Here is a 13,453-nt window from a genome sequence, read left to right on the forward strand (position 1 = left end):
GGGCAGGATGGGCATGGGGGGGAACTGGGTATAATTTCTTGGGCCCCATATGGTTCCTTCAACATGGGCCCACATGGGGAGGCCATGTGGGATGACCGTGTGGGCCCTGTAAGGGATAAGAATGGGCTAAGTGGGCATTGGCTGGAAGTAGGCAAGTTGTGTGGGCCCCATGTCGGTTCTATAACATGTGCCCCACATGGGAAGCCTATGTGGGCCTACTCTATGGGCCCCACAAAGGACCTAATTGGGCAAAGTCAGCAAGGGGTGGAACTTGATAATAATATTTGGGGCCCATGTTGTTCCAGTAACATGGGCCCCACATAGTAAGCCCATGTAGGCCTACTCTATGGGCCCCACAAGGGACCTAATTGGGCATTTCGGCATGGGGTGGAACTTGGTAATATTATTTGGTGCCCATGTTGCTTTAGTAATTTTATTTTTTGTATTATCTACACTTATGCTCACCCCAAATTTGCACAAATTTTGTAAAAATGTAAAGGGCTGCAGTTTGGATCACAAATTTTGGGTACACACTCTTGGCCCCAGAATTTGGCAAACCAAATGTGATGCATGTACGAATTGGGGAAACATTTTTCTCTTTTTTTAGAGCACAAAGGGTGTTCAAGCAGTGCTATACTGGCCAAAGGTTAGACAGCTTTCTAATGTTGTGTGTCATTTTTTGATGTGTTTTTTTATTTATTGTTTGCATCTTAAAAACATCAAAATCCCAGTTAAACATTGGTGGACTATCTTTTATAATCATAATTAACGTAAATACAGACATGAGGATACATGGACATGTGAAACATTCTCAGTTCAGAATAAAACAGGGTATCAACCCTTATTAAAATCTACAGGCTGAAGGCCGTCTCAAAGCTCTCTTTTCTGCCCCGAGGAGCGAGCATCGAGGAGCTATGAGCGAGAATACAGAGAGCAGCCTTCCTGGAAGCCTTGCAGCTGAAGGAGTTGCAAACTCCTCCCAAACAGCAAGGAAGGGAGGCAAGTAGAGGAGTCAGGGATGCAATTTAACCCTTGTGTTGTCTTCCTGTCAACCTTGAAAAAAAAAAACCTTTTAAATTGTTACATTTTTCTTCTACACATTTTCAGTGCTTATTTCTACATCCAATATTTTATGATATAAAACAAATATTGAAAACGGGTCAATGTGACCCGAAGTCAACACAATTAAGCGACATGAGATGCAGCTATAGTGTCGAAACAGTTGACCCTCTGGCACAAAAAAACATTAAACTTTACGGTAAAACTTTTCCCAGAGACTTACATGGAGAAAGAGATGTCTGTAAATCAGTGGAGACATTTTTTGAGAATCAAATCCCCCCACGAAATGACTCGTAACTTAAGTAACTAGTAACTAAAGCTGTAACAGATAAATGTAGTGGAGTAACTAAAGTAACTAGTAACTAAAGCGGTAACAGATGAATGTAGCGGAGTAACTAAAGTAACTAGTAACTAAAGCTGTAAGAGATAAATGTAGTGGAGTAACTAAAGTAACCAAAGCTGTGACAGATGAATGTAGCAGAGTAACTAAAGTAACTAGTAACTAAAGCTGTAACAGATGAATGTAGTGGAGTAAAAAGTCCAATATTTCTCTCTGAAATGTAGTGGAGTAGAAGTAGAAAGTGGCATGAAAAGAAAAGACTCAAGTAAAGTACAAGTACCTCAACATTTGGACTTGAGTAAATGGAACAGTTACTTTCTACCCCTGAAAACCAGTAACAATAATCATGATGTGTTTTCTGTGTTTTAGGGGAAAGCCCACAGTGGAGTACGACCCCGGTAGTGACAACCTGCCGGCCCTCTCGACTCTAATGTAACCGTGCAACTTGCCGGCCCTCTCGACTCTAATGTAACCGTGCAACCCTGCTCTAATGCCCTCCTGGACTCTAATGTAACCGTGCAACCTGCCGGCCCTCTCTACTCTAATGTAACCGTGCAACCGGCCGGCCCTCTCGACTCTAATGTAACCGTGCAACCTGCCGGCCCTCTCGACTCTAATGTAACCGTGCAACCTGCCGGTCCTCTCGACTCTAATGTAACCGTGCAACCTGCCGGCCCTCTGGACTCTAATGTAACCGTGCAACCTGCCGGCCCTCTCTACTCTAATGTAACCGTGCAACCTGCCGGCCCTCTCGACTCTAATGTAACCGTGCAACCTGCCGGCCCTCTCGACTCTAATGTAACCGTGCAACCTGCCGGTCCTCTCGACACTAATGTAACCGTGCAACCGGCCGGCCCTCTCGACTCTAATGTAACCGTGCAACCTGCCGGGCCGCTCGACTGTAACCGTGCAACCTGCCGGCCCTCTCGAGTCTAATGTAACCGTGCAACCTGCCGGCCCTCTCGACTCTAATGTAACCGTGCAACCTGCCGGCCCTCTCTACTCTAATGTAACCGTGCAACCGGCCGGCCCTCTCGACTCTAATGTAACCGTGCAACCTGCCGGCCCTCTCGACTCTAATGTAACCGTGCAACCTGTCGGCCTTCTCGACTCTAATGTAACCGTGCAACCGGCCGGCCCTCTCGACTCTAATGTAACCGTGCAACCTGCCGGCCCTCTCGACTCTAATGTAACCGTGCAAGCTGTCGGCCTTCTCGACTCTAATGTAACCGTGCAACCGGCCGGCCCTTTCGACTCTAATGTAACCGTGCAACCTGCCAGCCCTTTCGACTCTAATGTAACCGTGCAACCGGCCGGCCCTCTCGACTCTAATGTAACCGTGCAACCTGCCGGCCCTCTCGACTCTAATGTAACCGTGCAACCTGCCGGCCCTCTCGACTCTAATGTAACCGTGCAACCGGCCGGCCCGCTCAACTCTAATGTAACCGTGCAACCTGCCGGCCCTCTCGACTCTAATGTAACCGTGCAACCGGCAGGCCCGCTCGACTCTAATGTAACCGGCCCTGCCGCCCTCAACTCTAATGTAACCGTGCAACCTGCCGTCTTTAATGTAACGTGCAACCTGCCGGCCCTCTCGACTCTAATGTAACCGTGCAACCGGCCGGCCCGCTCGACTCTAATGTAACCGTGCAACTTGCCGGCCCTCTCGACTCTAATGTAACCGTGCAACCGGCCGGCCCGCTCGACTCTAATGTAACCGTGCAACTTGCCGGCCCTCTCGTCTTTAATGTAACCGTGCAACCTGCCGGCCCTCTCTACTCTAATGTAACCGTGCAACCTGCCGGCCCGCTCAACTCTAATGTAACCGTGCAACCTGCCGGCCCTCTCGACTCTAATGTAACCGTGCAACCTGCCGGCCCTCTCGACTGTAATGAAACCGTGCAACCGGCCGGCCTTCTCGACTCTAATGTAACCGTGCAACCTGCTGGCCCTCTCGACTCTAATGTAACCGTGCAACCTGCCGGCCCTCTCGACTCTAATGTAACCGTGCAACCTGCCGGCCCTCTCTACTCTAATGTAACCGTGCAACCGGCCGACCCTCTCGACTCTAATGTAACCGTGCAACCTGCCGGCCCTCTCGTCTCTAATGTAACCGTGCAACCTGCCGGCCCGCTCAACTCTAATGTAACCGTGCAACCTGCCGGCCCTCTCGACTCTAATGTAACCGTGCAACCTGCCGGCCCTCTCGACTGTAATGAAACCGTGCAACCGGCCGGCCTTCTCGACTCTAATGTAACCGTGCAACCTGCAGGCCCTCTCGACTCTAATGTAACCGTGCAACCTGCCGGCCCTCTCAAGTCTAATGTAACCGTGCAACCGGCCGACCCTCTCGACTCTAATGTAACCGTGCAACCTGCCGGCCCTCTCGTCTCTAATGTAACCGTGCAACCTGCCGGCCTCTCGACTCTAATGTAACCGTGCAACCTGCCGGCCGCTCGAGTCTAATGTTATCAAGCGGTGTCTTGGTTCTCGGCAAGTTTGAGTTATTAACCGAGCCTTGTTTCTTGTGCATCTTAGAGGATTGTGTTCACGGCAATTCACACATTATCGATGGGGAAGTTCAGTACATCACATACAAATACACATCATGTTATCTTGGTAGTTAAGTTAAATGTTAGAGAAGTGAATGTTGCTACGTGGTAGCTAGGCTAGGCTGTCACAAGGAGACCGCGCACCAGGCTACTGAACGAGACCGTAAGGACCGTAACCGAGGCTACTGCATGAGTCTATATTCAAACGGGTGTATAGGTTCTTGGCAAGTTTGACTTATCAACCGATAGCAGAAGCCTTTCTCGTGCATCTTAGAGGATTATGTACATACAAATTAATAGATTACATTATTGATGGATATCACATACAAATGCACGTCATGTTATCTTAGTAGTTATGTTAAGTTAAATGTTTGTTACGTGATAGGTAGGCTGTCACCAGTAGACTGTGCACCAGACTACTGAACAAGACCGTAACCGTGCCTAATGCATGAGTCATGTAATCAAACGGGTGTCTAGGTTCTCAGCAAGTTGAGTTATCAACCGATAGCAGAAGCCTTTATGTCTCATGCATTTTAGCCCTGTGACGCCTGAATTTATTCACAATTATATACACAAATTTATTATGTGTGTTTCTGGCTCCAAGCTGATGCTAAATAAAGTTGAGATTGTTAATTTGTCTATAGCATATAGAATAGATATAAATTTAGGTATGATGCAAATTAGCAAGAACAGGCATTCATGGTAAAATTCTTTACAAAATGGTCAAATTAATAAAACACATTTTCCCATCTCAGATATGTAGATTTTATTCATGTCACAAAGTAACTGACAAATAAATTAATCTTGACAACAGCAAGAAAGAAAACACTCTCCTAATCCCTAACATTGACAGTAGTCTTTTTAGGGTTAGGGTTAGGGGTTAGGGTTAGGGGTTAGGGTTAATTTCGCTTCCGTGAACTGAATGTAGTTCCCACTCCGACCGGTCGTACGAGAAACCAGTGCGTGCAAAAGGTTCCTAGGTATGTATCGAATGTAAACAAACCGGCATTGGGGGAATACACACGCTATCTCGCCTGCAGTCGGAATGGAAGGGTTTGATGCAAATTAGCGACAGCTGGCGTTAAGGGGTCAGAATTGTGTTCATGGAAATTCATATGCTACATTACCAAGGGGAAAGTATTAGGCCTATATCATACAAATACACGTAATGTTATCTTGATAGTTATGTAAAGTTAAACGCGATCACCCCCCCACCCCTCCCCCCCCCACTGCCGAGGGCACGCGAACCGGTGACCGATTCTATTAACTCGGTAGGAAAACCAACGACCGTCCGGTTGAACCGACTCTCGTAAGAGTCGGTTGTCCCATCACTAAAGGACAGACAATGAGTTAGCTTTTTTGTCTTTGTTTCCTTGTTTTTATCTCTATGTCTTCTTCTGTTCAAGAACACTGGGAGCAACACAAAAAAACAGTCAAATTCACACACAAACCACCATTAAAGCTGATTCTGGTTATGGTGAATCCCATTCATCGGCAATTATACTGTACATGTTAGTCTTTATGAATGTGTTTGAAAATACTTTCATCAGCTGTCTTCTGCTGAAGTTTGACATACCTATTTTAATAATAAAATCTTATATTTCATAGTGTTGTCTCCCAAGTTCATCATTGAGTAGCTTAATTTGCAATTCACCAATGGGATTAAAAAAGTTCTCCATCTATTATGGCGAATACCAATGAAAAATTGTGCAACTTAACATTTCCATATTTATCAGTAAGTACCACAAGCCCATGACAGGCTAGTAAAACTTCTGCACACTTTTAAATGTTTTCAGTTTTTGTCTGTTTAAAGTGAAGTGTTATGAGAAGTTTAGAGTAGGGTGTTGTACAGGGGTTGTATTAAATTATAAATGATCATTAAAATGCCAGATTTTTCAATGGGAGTTTGGTGTGGAAAGACAAAGCTTCAGTGCGTAATATTTTTATATTAATGAACATTGTTATGCAGAAAGGGCTAATGAGTGGGCTATGACTGCTGAACAGGTGCTGAGTTGTGTAGATATCAGTGGCGTTAAAAAAGGTCACTAGGGCACCGCCCACATAATTTCTATGTAAATACAAGATGTTTCATGCGGTTCTATGGGCGAGGGGCGCTGATACATGAATGTCTATGTAAGTCCTTAAACTTTCAACAAGCTTGTGACCTGAAGCTGGTCTCTAATTGGTTTCTTGAAGATTCTCCTCCGGGCGCTGCTCGCTGCATCCCTTGCGAATAGAATTGGATACGTGTTATTTTATCCAATCTGATTGATTCTTCACACCTGTCATTCAACTTCACACTCTTGGCCACTACTTGCGCAGGCGATACCGTCACTCCGCCAAAACCTTGCAAGCTGACGATCACACAAATCACTTTAGTAGAGATAATACCAGCAGTTAAACCAAATTATGTCATTGATTTACAGTAAAAAACTTTCACAAGGCGTTTGCTGGAAGAAAAAAAGTGGATAAAGGATCTCGGACCGGACCACCAGCAGCAGGCCAGTGACCGAAGACGAAGCTACACCACGGGCTTCACCGTGGGCTTCACCTGCTCTTGTTATGTGAAACGGAGTTGGCTGGCTGGATGTGATGTTAGCAATGCCTTTGCTTTCCCTGTCTTTTATTTCAAAGTGTCGGCACTGAGGTTTTGTGGACAACAACAGGGGTAAGAGACCTAAAATAAAATGCAAACGTCATGAAAGTAGCCGCAGCCATCTTGATAATAGCATGAAGCTAACATTTTTTGGCAGAGTTAGCATTGCTGAAGAACTAGATGAAGGCTACAGGATTGGCATTAGAAAGCACAACGAAGAGGACACATACTGTCCAGGTTAATAGACTGTGTGAAATCTTCTGGAGCCTTTGAGTTGGCTTTACCTAGCCATGGTGAGAGTGAGAGCTCAGATATCCCAGGGATATTTTGCGGGTTGGTGGATTTTGTTGCCTCTCTCAATGGAGCTTTGAAAGAGCACCTTGACAGCGCCACTGTATTTAAGGGAACGTCAAAAACTATACAGAACGAGCTAATGGACTGTATTTTGTCTGTTAAAAAAGAAAAAAATCAAAGAAGTGATTTTTTTATCGATCTAGGCAGATGAAACAACAGATCTTGCCACACAGTCCCAACTTGTGCTTGTACTGCACTACATTGACAACAAAAACAACATGCAGGGAAGATTTTTTTAGTTCATCCCTATGCAGTCAGCTGCAACTGAGTCCATTGCTACGGCACTAAAAGAGCATCTTGCTACTATCCTTCCCAAGGATCAGAAAAGTAAGCTCATCTGCCAGGCATATGATTGGGCCAGCATGATGAGGGGTGCCATTGCAGGTGTTCAGAGGAAAATACAAGATGTGTACCCAAATGTCCACTGCATCCACTGCTACGCACATCTGCTCATCCTAATAATGCAACAGGCCAGCTCTTACATATCCAAGGTGAGAATTTTTGTTTTCCAAGTCATCCAAGCAGACAAGTTTTCTGTATAAAGTGGTTGCCCATTGACTGACAATAAGATACAAGACTCAGGTGACTTTGACCCCAATACTGTCAGAGAAGCAGGAGCCCTGGCCATGCTACTGGAGGATCAGGATTTTAAGTTCTTTTTGAAACTTCATCACCACATCATGCCACATGTAGACTTCCTCTATGCCAAGCTCCAGAAGAACATTGATTCGGTCCATATCAAAGGGAGCATCCAACAGTTCCATCAAAGGCTGTACAACAGGGGTCGGCAACCTTTTTGATATGAAGTGCCCTTTTCAAAATTTCTTGTTTATTAGTGTGCAATGTTAACATTAAGTTTTATTATGACATCACATCAAAATGTAATATCCAGGGAATTTTATTCCATAGCAACATTTGATAACATGTATTTCTCATAATCAGGACCTTGTAAGTATTATTATTATTATTGTATATTATTATTATGATTATGGAAACATGGTTTTAGTATGCAGTCCTGATTGGTGGAAAATGGGCTGACAAAACTATCACTGTCAAAGAGCCTGAGGAAAAGTTGTGGAAAAGCCCAGCTTTAATGATGAATGGACCGATAAGCAGGTCCTGTATGCCTCATTTTCAATGAAACAATGCTGTGGCAAAATAATAACACAACCAGCATCATTATCAAGAATGAAGAACATAACGATTGCGTCATTCACGTGCATATTAAGTAGCCACATGTATTTGTTTTGGTCTTATAATGCATCCATATTTGCCGCTCCAGCGGAGAGGATGGTTTCTTCAGCCAGCTTAAGTTTATAAGAATTTGTCCAAATTTCAAGATTCCCTGCAAACTAAGATAAACAGACTACAAACCGACAGCTTTTGTTTTAGCTTGTTTTGTAAAAATGTGCTATTTGCAGAGTATAAAGCTGTGTTTGCGTAAAACAGCGCGGTGGACAAGAGTGGACTGAGCAGACAGAGCAGATTGAAATATCGCTTTCTACATGTTTATGCCGGTCTACACAGGTGAGTGCATTGATAAGTTTTGACTTTTAACTCACGAAGGTTTAATTGTAGCCTCCTTACAGTAACGAGACCAGCGTTAGTTCATCAGCCCCAGCGGCTGTTGGTAATCCTCTTTGTATTGTTCCCAGTCAGAGATATAAGTCAATCAAACTACCGTAAATAACAGGTCGCGCACAGGTACCGATTTATGTTTTCCTCCGTGGGTGCTCACACGCGCACACAGTTTAAATAAAGAAAGTAGTCAACAATGTTTGCATTTCAGAACCTTAGGAAATGGACAGCGGCCGACACGAACACACACGCCATACTAAAGCCGTAAAGTAGCCTATCTTTCAACTCAGGACAGCGCCACTTCTCACAGATAGAGATATGATTGGGGATGAGAAGTTTAATCAGCTTCGTGGGAAATTATAAATCAATGCCACCGCCATGACCAATCACTCTATGACAGACGCTCCACTAAGCACCACCTGCAATGTTTAATATTAAATGAATGTAAAAATGAACTGGGAGTCTGGCACACGTGGGTGCTCAGTATTTTCCGTGGGTGCTCGAGCTCCCACGGTATCGGCACCTATGAGGTCGCGGAACTGTGAAAGATGTAATTCGGCATGCGGATGAGAGAGTGCTTCAGCATTTCAACCATGATTTCAACACATCAATAACTCTCTTGCACACATATTGCCAGCGTGCCATTGGTTAAGGTCCCGCGTGCCCATGGTGGCACGCGTGCCTAAGGTTGCCGACCCCTGCTGTACAAGGATACCTTTCCTGAAGATACATTGAGCAGCACCATGAAAGCGTACCCAATGCTCAGTGGAAGCAAGCAGAAGACAGAGCTCAGTCTCATCTACAGCAAGGAAGAGTTCAAAGCCTGCCGTGGTACTGTTGACCTATTCCAGCTCTCAATCTCGAAGAAGTCTTTTCAAAATCTGTGACTCTATTAAAAGTGTTCATTACCACACCCAGCCGAAGCTGAGAGGTCCTTCTCAACCTTGAAAAGAATAAAAACTTTTCTCAGAAACACCATAACCCAGGAGAAGCTGAATGCATTGGCCATGCTCTAAATGGAACAGAGACTTGTTACTGAGATGACTGACTTTAATCAGAGTTATTGAGTTATTGAGAAATTTGCTGGCCAGAAGGAAAGGAGAGCAAAATTAATGTTCAAGTAGTTAACATGCTTTTTGGTAGTAGAGTTATTATTATGTTATAGGTATTAAGCCACGCTTCCTCCCGCTTTTGGTGTTCCTGCGTATTTTTTTAAGAGTATGTGTGTACGTGCTAGTTGCAAAAGAGGTGTGTGCAGTCAAATTGTAGAAGTGGTTAAAAGTACTCTGGGCGACCTCTTGATACACAGAAGGTTAAGCTTAAGTCAACAAAATAGTTAAGTTCTTATATGACATATGGAATTTTTTAAAGGTTATGAGAACAAGAAGAGGAAGTTGCACCAGGCAGAGGACACAACCCTGTGTGTGTGTGTGTGTGTGTGTGTGTGTGTGTGTGTGTGTGTGTGTGGCAACACACAAGAATCTGCCCGGAGACAGGAGGATTACACCCCATCAAGGAAAAGGATAAAGGTTAGATTAAGAGGGATATTGAAGAACGGGGCTCACAACTTGACAGAGACTTTGGTAGCCTGAACTCCGACACCTTTGTCTGAAGCTAGCGATACTCAGTGTCTTTTGTGAACCCACTTATGTGATTGTAACTTATCTGCTGGACTCAGTAAACTTTTCTTAACCTGAATCTATCTTCTCAGAGTTGATCCTTGAGTTTTGTTATCCATAAGTCCTATCAACAAATGCGCAGGAATTAGAGTAGATGGAGACAGATATGTCAGCCTTCAGGCCTGTTTCTTTTTCACCAAAATTTGCATTTCTTCAGCAATTACTAACCAGCAGCTATCGGGTCACCAGTGAAAGCAGGCCTGTAATGTTCTCTGTCCTACGGTTGTCTCTGTTATGCTGCCTGGCCCTGTACCCATACATCCACGCCCTGTACCGGGGTTAGTTTCTGTTTCGGGGAAAGGGGGCTTTGCGTTCTCCTCTACCTTGTTAAGGTAAGCTAGGTTAGCCTCCTTGTGCGCGATTCTCAAATGTACTTTCAAATTCATGGGATTTTTCCCTTTAAGAAATTGTCCACATATTTTACCACCTTCCACTGAGAGGCACTTGCTTTTATCTGACACAGTCATATCAAATAGGTCTCTGCCGCTTTCTTCTGACTTTCGGTAACGCCATGATGCCAGGCGAGGGGCACGGACTATGTTGTGTTTATTTTGACATTGAATGTGTGTATGTGCTAGTTGCAAAAGAGCTGTGTGCAGTCCAGTGTTGCCACAGTTACTTTGAAAAAGTAACTTAGTTACTTTACAGATTACTTGATTTTAAAAGTAGTTTAGTTACTTTACAGATTACTTGATTTTAAAAGTAACAAAGTTAGATTACAAGTTACTTTATTAGTTACATGCAGCAACTGCTGACAACACCCCTACAGCCTCAACCTAAAAACGACAACGGTTTACTGTGAGGCAGCTCGGCGTGGCCAGTAGTAGGATCTGGTTTATTATGGCACGAAAGAGAGCCAGTCAGCCGTGTTTAAGGGCAGCATTTCCTCTACAACATAGGCCTACTGCCCGACCAACTTCTTCAACTCTCCCCCCACTTACTGGTTTTGCACCGAAGTCCAGCTTTTGTTATTTGGGTGGTGGGGGACCTCCTCTCTGCTTCGCTCCACCTGCTGGGACTTGCTCTGTAAGTTTGACTGCAGCGCTGCGACTCCAAATGTTTCTTTAAAGTTGACGTACTGTTTTTGTAGCTAGATAGCACTTTGTCGCCACCAGCACAGCGTGTACAACCAACCTTAATATTGCCGTCTTTAGCTGACACAAACTCTAAATAGTGACTGGATTTCCATCTCTCTCCTCCCTATATTGTTGTTTACGTTTGTGTCGCTGCGTGGTACACGTGAACTGTCCTCATGCTGAAAACGTGACTTGTCGCATATGTGACTTCACTCCCCGAGACGCAAGAAGAAAGCAAAAATAGCCTATATATTTTTACTAAGGAAAATGACAAATAAGTAACGCACAGTGACTTGGATAAGTAACTTTAATCTGATTACTGGTTTGGAAATAGTAACGCGTTAGATTACTCGTTACTGAAAAAAGTGCTCAGATTAGAGTAACTGCACCAGTGATGCCACGTAACGCGTAACGCGTTACGTGGCATCACTGGTGCAGTAAAATTGAAGAAGTGGTTAAAAGTACTCTGGGTGACCTCTTGATGCACAGAAGGTTAAGCTTAAGTCATCAAAATAGTTTAGGCTTTATATGGCATAAAAGTAAAAAAAAAAGTGTAAAGGTTACGAGAACAAGAAGAGGAAGTTGCTCCAGGCAGAGGACCCAACCCTGTGAGTGTGTGTGTGTGTGTGTGTGTGTGTGTGTGTGTGTGTGTGTGTGTGTGTGGCAACAGAAGAATCCGCCTCGGAGACCGGAGGATGACACCCCATCAAGGAAAAGGATAAAGGTTGAGGGATATTGATAACGCCATGATGCCAAGCGAGAGGCACGGACTATGTTGTGTTGAATTTCACATTGAATGTCGGAATTTCTGGGTTCCCAGTCGGAAACTTTAAATGTCTACGGCAAAGACTGTATAAAACAGGTCTATGCTCGGAAATATTAACTCTGAAAGAAATAACGTTATTTGCTCTATGAAAGAATGGACAAAGACGAAAACTAAGGAAATTTTTTCTATCATTTTATTTTAGTTTGTTTTGCAAACAGACATGACAATGCCTCATCCATCTTCGTCCGCTTATCCGGTGTCGGGTCGCGGGGGGAGCAGCTCCAGCAGGGGACCCCAAACTTCCCTTTCCCGAGCAACATTAACCAGCTCCGACTGGGGGATCCCGAGGCGTTCCCAGGCCAGGTTGGAGATATAATCCCTCCACCTAGTCCTGGGTCTTCCCCGAGGCCTCCTCCCAGCTGGACCTCCCTCCACCTAGTCCTGGGTCTTCCCCGAGGCCTCCTCCCAGCTGGATGTGCCTGGAACACCTCCCTAGGGAGGCGCCCAGGGGGCATCCTTACCAGATGCCCGAACCACCTCAACTGGCTCCTTTCGACGCAGCGAGCAGCGGCTCTCTCCGAGCTCCTCACGGATGACTGAGCTTCTCACCCTATCTCTAAGGGAGACGCCAGCCACCCTCCTGAGGAAACCCATTTCGCCGCTTGTACCCTGGATCTCGTTCTTTTGGTCATGACCCAGCCTTCATGACCATAGGTGAGGGTAGGAACGAAAACTGACCGGTAGATCGAGAGCTTTGCCTTCTGGCTCAGCTCTGTTTTCGTCACAACGGTGCGATAGATTGAATGCAATACCGCACCCGCTGCGCCGATTCTCCGACCAATCTCCCGCCCCATTGTCCCCTCACTCGCGAACACAACCCCAAGGTACTTGAACTCCTTCACTTGGGGTAAGGACTCATTCCCTACCTGGAGAAGGCATTCCATCGGTTTCCTGCTGAGAACCATGGCCTTCGATTTAGAGGTGCTGATCCTCATCCCAACCGCTTCACACTCGGTTGCGAACCGATCCAGTGAGTGCTGAAGGTCGCAGGCCGATGATGCCATCAGGACCACATCATCTGCAAAGAGCAGCGATGAGATCCCCAGCCCACCAAACTGCAACCCCTCCCCACCCCGACTACGCCTCGATATCCTGTCCATAAATATTACAAACAGGATTGGTGACAAAGCGCAGCCCTGGCGGAGGCCAACCCTCACCTGAAACGAGTCCGACTTACTACCGAGAACCCGGACACAGCTCTCACTTTGGTCATACAGAGATTGGATGGCCCTGAGTAGAGACCCCCTCACCCCATACTCCCGCAGCACCTCCCACAGTATCTCCCGGGGGACCCAGTCATACGCCTTTTCCAAATCCACAAAACACATGTAGACCGGTTGGGCATACTCCCAGGCTCCCTCCAGGATCCTTGCGAGAGTGAAGAGCTGGTCCG

Source organism: Perca flavescens, chromosome 11, assembly GCF_004354835.1.
Source record: "Perca flavescens isolate YP-PL-M2 chromosome 11, PFLA_1.0, whole genome shotgun sequence".
NCBI lineage: Eukaryota > Metazoa > Chordata > Actinopteri > Perciformes > Percidae > Perca > Perca flavescens.